This window comes from Sardina pilchardus, chromosome 12, assembly GCF_963854185.1.
Source record: "Sardina pilchardus chromosome 12, fSarPil1.1, whole genome shotgun sequence".
In the NCBI taxonomy this organism is placed as follows: domain Eukaryota; kingdom Metazoa; phylum Chordata; class Actinopteri; order Clupeiformes; family Clupeidae; genus Sardina; species Sardina pilchardus.
The window spans coordinates 13123728-13136227 of record NC_085005.1 but is presented as its reverse complement, the minus strand read 5'-3'; the positions used below and the strand labels follow the sequence as shown (position 1 = coordinate 13136227).

The 12500-nt window shown below is 42.4% G+C and overlaps 1 long non-coding RNA gene across 1 annotated transcript in view; it reads right to left on the bottom strand.

Annotated features, from left to right (window-relative positions):
* Nucleotides 1–12500, bottom strand: part of LOC134097281 (uncharacterized) — a 40115-nt gene that overhangs the window by 6219 nt on the left and 21396 nt on the right. The window contains exon 2 of the long non-coding RNA XR_009940900.1: nucleotides 4470–4613. This is a non-coding gene — a long non-coding RNA (uncharacterized LOC134097281). The remainder of the gene's footprint in view (nucleotides 1–4469; nucleotides 4614–12500) is intronic.

Below are 12500 nucleotides of genomic sequence, written 5' to 3'. Positions count from 1 at the left end.
TAATCGTTACATAATAGAGTCGCAGAAGAAATCTCTAATGACCGCAAATCCACCTGCATTACCAGGTTTCCCACCCAGCGAGACTGACTGCTGCACATTCTTGTGTCGGTGTTGCTTAACTGGTCTAACTAACGAGGGGACGGAGGTGCAGTTTTGGACAAACCACACACACACACACACACACACACACACACACACACACACACACACACAAATTCCAATTTGGTCCATTGCACAGCACCTGAATTTATTAAGGCAGCATTCTTGAGAGACACACACACACACACACACACACACACACAAGCAAACACACACACACACACACACACACACACACACACACACACACACACACACACACAAATTCACCAAGTCTCTCACACAAACACATGTTAATTCCCGTGCATACACATTCACACACACACACACACACACACACACACACATACAGCCTCACCCTCTCACACACCCTAACACAAACCCTAATACAAACCCTCCATGCAAACACACACAAACACACACACACACACACACACACACACACACACACACACACACACACACACACACACACACACACACACACACAGACTCACACTCTTCCAGTCATACACACAAACCCTCCCTTGCTTTGGGAGGGCCAGATAACAGCTGAGAAAGCTGTGTGTGTGTGGGTACACCACAATTTGGCAGGGAGCTTGATCTAGACATTCTCAGATTCACTCCGATGTTCGACAGCAATGACTAGATAAGGACAAACCCCCAGATTATTGACATAATACACACACAAACACGCACACACGCACGCACGCACGCACGCACACACTCTTTTTCACATACACACACACACACACACACACACTCATACACACATGCCTCTGTTTTAGCAGGCCTACCTCATGTCACCCCTCTCCCATGTATAATGCAGTGAGCTGCCAGTAGAAATGACGTCCCTTCAAGACCAATGCACACTGCAGCACCCGAATATATGAGGCAGCATTCTTCACAGACACACACACACACACACACACACACACACATACACACAACTTGCCAATATAAAGTACAAAGCATAAGGCACACACCTGTGTGCGCACACACACACACACACACACACACACACACAGGGAGACTCTTGAAGTTGAGTAGTCTGCAAGTGGGTCAGAACTTGGAGCTGTCCTCATTGAAAGAGATTCATATACTTTGGCTTCTACCTCTGTACAGCAAACAGGCAACCGCCAAGTTAGACACACACACGTTACCATGGCGATGGTTAGCCGACCTACTAAGATCGACATGAGAGTCATCGCTGGGCTGGGAATGAGTGTTATGCAGGTTTGACTGGGGTCACTGGGTTAGTGTGCGTCTGTGTGTGTGTGTGTGTGAGCTATATGCTTGTGTGTCTCCAGGCATGTCTCTCTATTATCTCTCTCTTTGTGTGTGTGTGTGTGTGTGTGTGTGTGTGTGTGTGTGCATGCATCTCCATGTTTATTGACCTACTTATTAAGAGGGGCCTCTCCACCTTCTTGCATCAATGGAGAGATGCTTAGTGCTAAGGCCCAGTCTCTGGATGCATCCTTGATTCATTGATGTGTGTGTGTGCGTGTGCGTGTGTGTGTGTGTGTGTGTGTGAGAGAGAGAGAGAGAGAGAGAGGAAGAGAGGAAGAGAGAGAGAGAGTATCTGTGATTAAACCGTGTTCATAAAGACACTAATGTGACTGTGAGCCAGCAGAGGTGGGAAAAGTACTCTGATAAAGTACTACTCAAGCACAAGCTAAATTTACCATCTGAAAATGTAATCAAGTAAAAGTAAAAAGTGGCTAATTTACCTTTAGCTTGAGTTGCAGCAGCCAGCAGTTAAATTAGCCAGGCAGCTACAGTGCTACTCTGGGGGGCATGTTTGTGAGCCGCCATGTTCATGCCCCCAGAGTAGAGTGCTCACAGCTGTCAACATTGGCCGGGTTTCCCAGATTCGTTAAGAAGCTCTTAAGTGCTAAGAACTTCTTAGGAGCGCTCTAACAACGTTCTAAGAACGCTCCTAAGAAGTTCTTACCACTTAAGAGCTTCTTACCGAATCTGGGAAACCAAGCCAATGAAGGTTTAGGGAGAGGGTTTTTTTTATATTTGGTAAGGGGTTTAGCAGATCCCTATGGAGGAGAGGGCCCTTGAAAAGTCTGGAATATAATTTATTTTACCTGAATATTTTCATTTCCAATTTAAATGTCAAAATGAATGTCAGACAAAATGTAAAGTTTAACTGACTGAATTGTGTTTACAAAAAATAGTGAAGGCTGTTGAAGGTCGCTCTCACTCTGCCTGGCTAAAGCCCAAAACCGTTTAGTCGCCTGCACGATTCATAAGGTACACATTTTGCTTATGTACAGTAGATGAGTATTGTTAGTAGGTCTCTAATTGTTGTGCTGCTGGTGCAATGTTAGTTGGCCAAGTTGGGTTACCAAAAAACAAAGGCAGAAACAGGAAAAATGAGGGGAAACAACTGCTATTAAACTAATTTCCAAAGTAAGGTGAGCACAAATGTTACAACATGAAATGTATGAAATGCTTACTGTATCTTCACAGTTGTTAATGCTAAAAGCAAACTTAGTCAATCTATTGAAAGGGTGGAAAATACTAGATTACACATGTAATGTGAGGTATCTCATGAACTGCCTCCATCTCCATATCTTTCAGAAAGACTTGGTGCCAGCTTTATCCATGCAGCAGTGTAGGCTACAGTACATGCTGATCATTGTCACTGTTGTGGTTTCGGAAGCAATTTGTGAAGCACAGTACAATACCTCACTGAAAACGTGACCAAGTAAAAATAAAATTAATTGTTAGGGTTATGGTTAGGGTTAGGGTTAGACAAATTGTTTTTCGTCTGTCTCCCAGTTTCTGTGATTGCAGCAATCGTGCCCAATTGAAATATTGGTAACACTTTACTGGAAGGTATCTTCATAAGAGTAACATGACACTGTCATGACACATGAACCCTAACCCTAACCTAATCTTATAGCCCTAACCCTAACCTAACTCTAACCCTAAATTAACACATGACAGCATTATGTCATAAACATTTATGACTTGTTTATAATGTCTATGTCACATTTACAGTGTCGTGTCACTCTTATGTAGATACCTTCAAGTTATGGTTATGGTTATGCTATTTGGCAAACGCCTTTGTCCAAAGCAACATACAAATAATAATAATAATAATAATAACATACAGTTATATAACAGTGAACAATTTCAAAAATTTAATTTAACCCTTTCATGCGCAACGTCCACATGCGTGGACAGTAACTTTAACTCTGTTTTCTACTTATTTATCATGTTGATATACACCAATCCACTTCAGGGCAGTTTTAGTAGGTCCTTGGCAATATATTAACAATATGTATCATCTTATATTTGGAATATTGACTGCTTGATGACATCATCAATTCAACATGAGTGACAGTAATGGCCGTATGCTGAATGCTCCAGGCATATCTGTAAAAAGCTAGTACTCAAGAAGGCAAAATCATGTAAAAAAAAATATTATGCTGTACAGGAGAGTGTGTTGAACAACTCTATGTTTTCAGAAATTAAATCGGATGTAAAATAGAGTTTGTAGACCCTAAAAAGCAACTGTCCACGTATGTGGACGTTGCGCAACAGAGGAGTTAAATGGCCAAAAATTAGATTTTGTAACTAGGACTTTTTTTTTTTTTTTTTTTTCAAATATGATTTTAATTGCTTTAAATTACAAAGAAACAAACATTTGGTAAACATATTTATAAATAATGACCTAATTACATGTGGTAATGCCAAGGTGGTATGGTAATATGGGGGTAGTAGAGGGGTGGATGGGTAGTAGAGGGGTGGGTATGAGAGTACTAGAGGGGTGGGTGGATTAGTAGTAGAGGGGTGGGTAGTAGGGATGTAGTAGAGGGGTGGTTGGGTAGTGGTGGTAGTAGAGGTGGGTAATATGGGGGTAGTAGAGGGGTGGGTGAGGGTCGGTGAGCAATAATGGGGGTAGTAGAGGGGTTGGGCGGGTAGTATGGAGGTAGTAGAGAGGTGGGTGGGTAGTATGGGGGTAGTAGAGGGCTGGGTGAGTAGTATGGAGGAAGTAGAGGGCCATAGTTTCCACATTTTCTGTCATTACATTTTATTCTTTTTTACCCCTTTGTTGCGCACTGTCCACATACGTGGACAGAAACATAACTTCTATATAAAAGCATATTTTTTAAAAATTCCAACTGATTTTCAATGTTGGGCTCATATAGAGTAATAAAATCAATACTAAAAAAATCTAGACACTTTTTTTCATAATGCGTGCATGAAAGGGTTAAAGTGTAACCGGAATATCTAGCGTGAGTTACCAGTCACACGACACAGCATCTGCCCAGCTCTCAGGCCCATTGTCTATGGAGCTAAAGACAGACTCAGCGGCCTCCATGACAATGAGCAGATGGCCATAGACTTACTTCAGAGGTGTGAAGCACAGGAAGCAGATTTGTCAGCATCTTGAAACAGGAAGCATGACATGATGGTGTCGACCTGTCAGCGCAGGGATCTTTTGTGAATCCATCTGGAGACTTTATTGGAGTATGACAGCTGACCAGTAGGCTCTGCAATGCACCAACATTAATCATCTTACAAAGAACAGACACACACACTCACACACACACACACACACACACACACACACACACACACACACACACACACACACACACACACTCTCTCACACACACAGAAGGGTTTTCTTTGAGAACTGGGTGTGTTTTCATATCGGTCCTAGATACTCTATCTATGAGTGGTACGACCAGACAGTGAACAGCGGTCATCTGCCTGCTGAGATGTGTAAGTAGCCCAGAAATGAAGCTTTGATGAGCAAAAATGTTGTAAATACACAATAGAGGAGACATACTGTAGAATGAATTATGGATTGGCTAGACTTTTATCTTTCTCCATCAGACCTGTATCTTTCCATCTATGGAGTGTGACAGAATCAGAGCAAGATAATGTAAACTCTTTGACATACTATTTGAGAAACTGACGTTCCACCACTTCAGTAATGAAGTAATGGTTTCTTTATACAGAATACCTAGCTACTTCTATCTAGAACATTTCTCCATAGAGTATTAGAGATCTAGTTTTCTTTTCTGTTTACTTCTGTGTCTACATTCACTTTTTTATCTGCCATCCTCTCTGGTGTCATGACACAATGATTTACATATAGGGCATATCAAAGGCAAAAAAAGACAGTGAAATACCAACAAAAATAAATAAATAATAATACTAAAATAATAATGAAATGAAAACAACAGAACCCCAGCACAGACGTCATCATCCTTTTCAAAAGCAGCTCAGGCGCTTAGTGGGCTAACACGGGGGGGGTTCCCAACCCTTTTCAACTCTGCTGTCGTCAGAAGACAGGCTCTTCATGGAGACAATGCTTTTGTGGATGTCTCATAGGACAGAGAAGACTCTCTTTTAACTTGGCTCCCTGTCAGACGGCTGATAAGCCTCAAGTTTGTGCTGTCAGACACACAAAAAGACTGATGTCACAGTTCACAAGTGGTTGCAGTCGAACCTCGATCCCACACTAATGTATGGAGGCGGGGGCACACCAAGTGACAGAACTTATTTCTTATACAGATCAGAGAAATGTTAGGAAATGCATTAATTGATTATGAATATGAATGAGTCCACATGCTACATATTGAAGAGAGGAAATTTTTTTCATGCACAGCAGGAACACTTCATGTATTGTAAATGTGTTAAAAGAGAATTTAAGACGATATTTAACATAGATCTCTTCAGGGTTACCAAGTGTTTGTACAAAAAAAAATTGATGTTACCTAGTTCGAGTTGATGCAGCTAAAAGCTACCGCAGTCAGGTAGCTAGCTAACAGTGCTAAACTCAGGGGGCATCTTTAAAACCTTCATCCCAGTGTATGGTTTCCGTCTGAGTGTCCAGCTCTCTACTCTGACCTGAAGAAACCCCTGAAAACACGTCAGTGCTCGACTTTCCTTAATTACTTCTCCTCAGCAGTTCTCTTATTTAAAACAGCTGTGTAACTTGGCCCAGACGTCTCTCAGCCGTCCTGGTTCAATCCAGTTGCTGACCTCTGTGCATTGTCGCCGCACTTTTAGGGTGGATCTTTCCTGCTTAATGAAATTCTTGGTGTTAAGCCATCCCAAATCTCCCTTCCGATCTCCTTGCGTGTCTGTTAGCTTGTTAGCGGTTGCGTAACTTTATCACGACACCGGTTGCCGGCTCAATCTCTTTTTCACGGCAGCTAATAATGAGTTTGAATATGAGGAATGTCCTGTCCTATTGCCGCGTCTCATGGAAGTTAGCGTCTCTTACTAGGACATATTTTAAGGCATCTGGAGGGAAGTTTGCCTGTATTTACTGTGCAGCTATTGTACCAGTTGGCTATTTTTACAAATGCTTGACCTAGTTGAGGCACTTTCATAACCTGGCTCAAGACCTAGTCAGTTAAACATGTTTGAAGATGCAGTCTGAGAATCCTGTCCAATAAGCCTACACTTTTTTTGTCTCTAGCTGTCTTTTCTTATCCTGCTTTTTTTTTTTTTTTAATTAAATAGATAAATATCCAGTGTTCACACTCACACGCAATTCTGAACGGTAATCAAAGGTACACAATTCCAGCCAACCAACACATTGCACTTGGAAAGCACAACATTGAAAGGGTTGTTGAGCTCAGATACCCACCAGGTCTGCAGACCTTTAATATATTAGCCTGTTCCTCCATTCTTTGCTCCTGACTCATATCCCTCTTATCTAACTATCCATCCAAGAACTTTCATCTCCCATTGTACCCTTGCAGATCCAGCTGCCATGGCCCCCATCACGCCTTATCTCTTCCCCAAATAGCTGACATTCCTGCTCTGCTGCAGAGTATTGTTAAGGGCAATATGACTGACTCATCCAGAAAAAGAGAGAGAGAGTCTGGACGCTGTCCCGTTATGGCCCTCCCGGCTCCCTCCTCCTCCTCGCCTTCCACGGAGCTCCGAAGAAGGGGCCTCTCTGGAATTCCTGCCCGTCCAGGAGCACTGGCGGCGGGGAGGGGAAGTGGGTTTTTCCTCAGGGCGATGGCTATCGCAGGAAACCAGAGGGGCCCTTCCGACAGAGGCCCAGAAAAGGACTCAGACAAACTAGGCCAGGGAATATTGCTTTTTGTGTGTGTGTGTGTGTGTGTGTGTGTGTGTGTGTGTGTGTGTGTGTGTGTGTGTGTGTGTGTGTGTGTGTGTGTGTATGTGTGAGTGTGTGTGTGTGTGTGTGTGTGTGTGTGTGTGTGTGTGTGTGTGTGTGTGTGTGCGTGCATGTGTGTGTCTGTGTCTGTGTGTACTGTGGCATTGATACTTCACAGTCTTGGTACCTAACACAGAGATGTCACAAAAGTATTTCCACGCGTGTGTGTGAATGTGTGTGTGTGTCTGTGTGTGTGTGTGTGTGTGTGTGTGTGTGTCTGTGTGTCTGTGTGTCTGTGTGTCTGTGTGCATGTGAAAGTGGTTGACATTTTGCCCTCAATTTGAAGTTATGTATCCTTCAGGATGGAGTTAGGTAACAAGTTACATTATGTCAGAAGTATTTCAAAGTCAGAGCTAGAACAACTTTCTCCCAAACGAAACCTTTGAAGCTCCAAACATATTGAGTATGGGGAAGTAGTTTGCTGTCTTGGTCTGCACTCATAATGAACAATTGCCACTAAAAGATCAAGGCAGACATTATTTGCACTCGGGTGCAAATAGAACTGATGATATTTACACCCGGGTGTAAATAGGCAATGTGGCAATCAACATTACTATTTACACCCGGGTGTAAATAGTGTCTATAGGCCTAATCAACAACACTATTTAGACCTGGGTGTCTATAATCAACAATAATATTTACACCCGGTGCAAATAATCAATATACTATTTACACCCAGGTATAAATAGTCTATAATCAACAATACTATTTACACCCGGTGTCTAATCAACATTAGGCTACTATCACAGTAACACCCATGTAGCCATGTGCCTAGGCTACAGTAGGCCTAATTTCAGTTAACAGTTTAATAGCTGTTTTGCCATGTCTGGGTTACTTACAATGTATGGATGTGATTTACAGTAATACAAATGTGATTTGGATGTGATTTAATACAAATAGTAGGGTAGCTAATGAATGGCCATGTGGTAGCTTGATCAAAGGCAAGATAGTTCAAAGAGTTGTTTTCTGTAGAGGCTTTCTACCAACAACTGTACTGTAGCCTTAGGCTAGAAATCTAGACGCACCCTAGCGGCAACAAATATTTTTTGCCTTGCGGGATGGTCTAGGGTCGCACCCAAGGCCAAGCCTGCGTTCGGCACCAAGTCAGCCTGTCCAGTCAGAACACTCTATCTGTGTACGGAGTCCTTGAGCCCGCCTTAGTTCACCTTCAGCTTCCGATATTGACGCCAGGGGGCTTGACCATGCGTCCTCGTTCGGCGAGTTGGGTGTGAGACCGTGTTGCAACAACCATAGAGAACAACGAAAGATGGATGAGGCTTTTGCTGGGATTTGAACCAATTTCAGATTCATAGCCCGCTCTCTTCTCGCTACCCTACTCATTGTGGGAACAGAGCGGGGACTACTAATATATGAATGACTATATGTTGTGGTTGCTAGGTAACGGTAAACAAACTAAAATATCGTAATTCTTGATTTTGCTTACAAACAGACGGTTTTACCCGTCCACTGAACAAAGTTTATGGGAATTTAGCACCATGTCTCCATCAAAAAGATTGTCTTTAAAATCCTAACTTGTTAGATTTAGGACTTAGGTAGGCCATCTCCAACTGTCAGTACTGTATATGTATCGCGCTTCTCAAGATGGTCGGCCATGTTGGATTGCACGCATTTTAGGTTTGGGTGCAAATAAGAAAATGCCTCCATTCCACTATTTACTCACGGGTGCAAATAATCACTCTGAAAGATCAATACAGCAGGTTCAATACTGTCCGGTTGAGTTGAATTGAATTTATATATGTTGTACCATTAATGTTGTTGGAGAGTTCTAGAGGCAAAGAAGTTAGGCGACAAAAGAAATGTTTTAAAAGGAAGAAGAAAAGGAGGATCAGTACATGTTTGATTTTCAAGGTGCTTAACCAGTGTCTCACTATCAAACTTAAAGCAACGCTATGCAGGTTTAAGTATTTTTGGCTATTGTAGAGCTTATTTGACATGTATTATATGTAAATAGACTTACCCCCCCCCCCCCCCCACCCTGTACACAATGCAAATGCTTTTGTTGTAGAGGAGAAGGATTAACAATGGGCAACAACTCTAACTCAATCTCTATATCTACAGTACTGACAAGGTAATGTTTCACGATTCTCACGAGATTTAGTGGGACGCCACTCTTTGCAAAGATATAGGGATGTAGGGTAGATATTTCAGGAGGGCCTCGCTACGTCTATGCTGTATAGCTATGCTAGGTGAACGATTCACCTATTACGAGTTTGTTTACCATCAAATTGGTAAACAAACATTTAAGTTTGTACAATAAGCTACTGATTCCTTTCAGAAGTAGGTTTACTATAAATACATTTTTATTCATTTTCAAAGAAAATACACATACTGTATGTAAGATGCCATCCTTGCAGCCATTCTACAAAACTGTTTTGCACACCTCTTTTGTGGGGACAGGTGCGTTGGAATAGGTTACCCAGTTATACTTGAAAAAGAGAATCCTGCACACTGTCCATTACGCATGCAAACATTTATTTAGTATTCACAACGTTTCGGTGAATTTACCTGAGGAAGGTCCATGACCGAAATGTTGTGAATACTAAATAAATGTTTGCAGGCATAATGGACAGTGTGCGGGATTCTCTTTTTTTCTCATATGTACAAAAGTGCCTTGATATTGCTCTTCTGTCTGTCATCGTACAAAGTTGGTCCTGTGCCTGTTTGGAAATCAGTTTCCATTCTTGGTCCACTTGCTGTAATAACTTTGTTCTTTTTAGCACTTCCCCTCCCCCTCTGCTATTGCATTGGGCCCCAGACACCCCTTTCAAGGCAATGATGAGAGTACTCAGAGAGAGAGAGAAAGAGAGAAACTAAAATTAATGACTTCCTGTTGTGGGAAGCAAAGCCTCGGCAGGTCATGCTTGACCCCAAACGGAGGTTACCTAATAGACCCTTTCAGGTCAAGTGTGTGTGTGTGTGTGTGTGTGTGTGTGTGTGTGTGTGTGTGTGTGTGTGTGTGTGTGTGTGTGTGTGTGTGTGTGTGTGTGTGTGTGTGCGTGTGTGCTTTTACTAGTCAATCTGAGAAGTTTGAGAGAGAATATTAAACCAGACAGATCTCTTCAAAGAGATTTTTTTTTTCTTTTTGCTCGGAGCGAAAAAAGTAGGAGACTGAGTGCAAAAAAAGTAGGAGACCAAGAGAGACAGAAAGGGAGAGAATGAGAGAGAGAGAGAGAGAGAAGGGGAATGTGAGAGAAAGAGAATGAGAGAGCGGCAGATGAATTAGATTTTGTGTGTGTGTGTATGTGTGTTTGAAAGCGAGACGGACTGACTGAGAGTGAGAGTGCGGATTGAGCACATTGGATATCAGTGGTGAGACCTCTGGGGAGGTGGCCTGGATTCACACACGCACGCACACACACACACGCACACACACACACACACACAAATGAAAAGACCTTCAGAAAACTCACACACACGACAGCTGATTGGTCAGAAGCCAAGCCTTTCCGGAATGTTACAGTGGTCTGCTGGTGCGGAACACTTCATCAGATAATGAGCGCGTTCGCCACTGGACACGACTGTAAGATGGATCCAACAAACATGGCCTCCCACTGGGTCACCACGGCACACAACATACTCAAAACGACACACTAGATTCAGTTGAACACTCAACACTGCAATGCAATAAACTTACACACATACACACACACACAAGCTCATTCATGGAGTTTCCTGTGTGAGACTATGCTAAAGTCTACAGACACATTATATAACCTGCTGCCTGCTTCCTCTGCAGGCTCCACAGCCTGATAACATTCTCCTGTCATTCACACAAATGTAGGTGTGTGTGTGTGTGTGTGTGTAGGCCTCTCTCTCTCTGTGTGTGTGTGTGTGTGAGAGAGAGAGAGAGAGAGAGAGAGGGAAAAGAGTGGGCTCTCGTATCTTTGTGAGTTACATACATTCAGGACTTTTCCTTTGAACTGTGTGTGTGCGCGCTTGTGCGCATTTACATAGAAAAAAACTGTGTCAAGGTCTTTTCTGTAAATATAGCTTGTGTGTGTGCGCGTGCATGGGTGCTTCTGCCACCATGTGTGTGTGTCTGAAAAAGAGCGCTGTGTGCTGTAGGTCTTTTGTGATAAGAAGTGGTGATGCTAGCATCTTTAGCATCACGCTCCTGTAATGCTGACTCCAGCATCCCCATAACGATGACTAACACAGCCATGATGATGCTGCTGCTGCCAAGATGACCTTCAGCTGATTGACCTGTTTAGCAGACCGCACACTACTGCAACACCCACGCTGTAGGCGTTTGTAAATGGTCAGACAGGAAATGTTTATTTATATGTTCAGAATATGTTCCGTTTGATAGCTTAAATTAAAAAGCAGTTGCTGAATGTGTTTTTTTTTTATATATATATATATATGTATATATATAAACATTGCAACTAGAAACAAAAATCTAAAACATTCTGATATAACTAAAATATTTTAAATACCTTTACAACTATAGACAAAAAAATATTTGGACAGAGTGGCAGACTCTTGTTTTTATGTCCATCTTGTTCTACAGCCTGGTCTCTCGTAAGCTTCCGCTGCAATATTCGTATGCCGCTGTGGACTAATATAGCTCACCGCTGGCCGCTGAGTAGGAGTTCTCCTCGCTTGGTGGTTCATTTAAGCTGTGAAGGCTGAAGATGCTTGTAATACTGTATGTCCTTCCTCACTTCTAGCTTCTCAATATACCTGTGATTTATCAAGTCCTGTTGCATGGTATATACAGTACACGTAAAGGCTTCAAGATTTAAACTTGAATGCTTTATACAAGCATTCAGGGATCATTGTCATAATACTAACATATTATTCAACACCACCAAAGACTTTTCAATACTCCACCTTCAATCTTTTGTGGCGCCACTGATTGGCTTGTGTGAGTGACATCATTATGATTCTTCCACTGTGATGTCAGTTGGCCGTGCATTTTTACCCAGTCCTCTGAAGTTCGCCTACAAAAAGGATCCAAAGCTGCCATCTTTGCCCATATAAGGAGATCCGGGAGTTAATTGAGGCTAACTGCCTATGGCAAGTTGCATTGTAAGTTAGCTCTGGGGTAGCAAAGATCGAAGTGTGCCGTCTTCATCTACCGAATATCACAGTATCCCCGCAAGAGTTTAACAGGTGCGATAATTGAAAATCCCCATGTTATTTTCCCATAGAAAAAATCTCAAGATTTGGGCAAAGATGGTAGCTTTTTTTGTAGGCGAACTTCAGA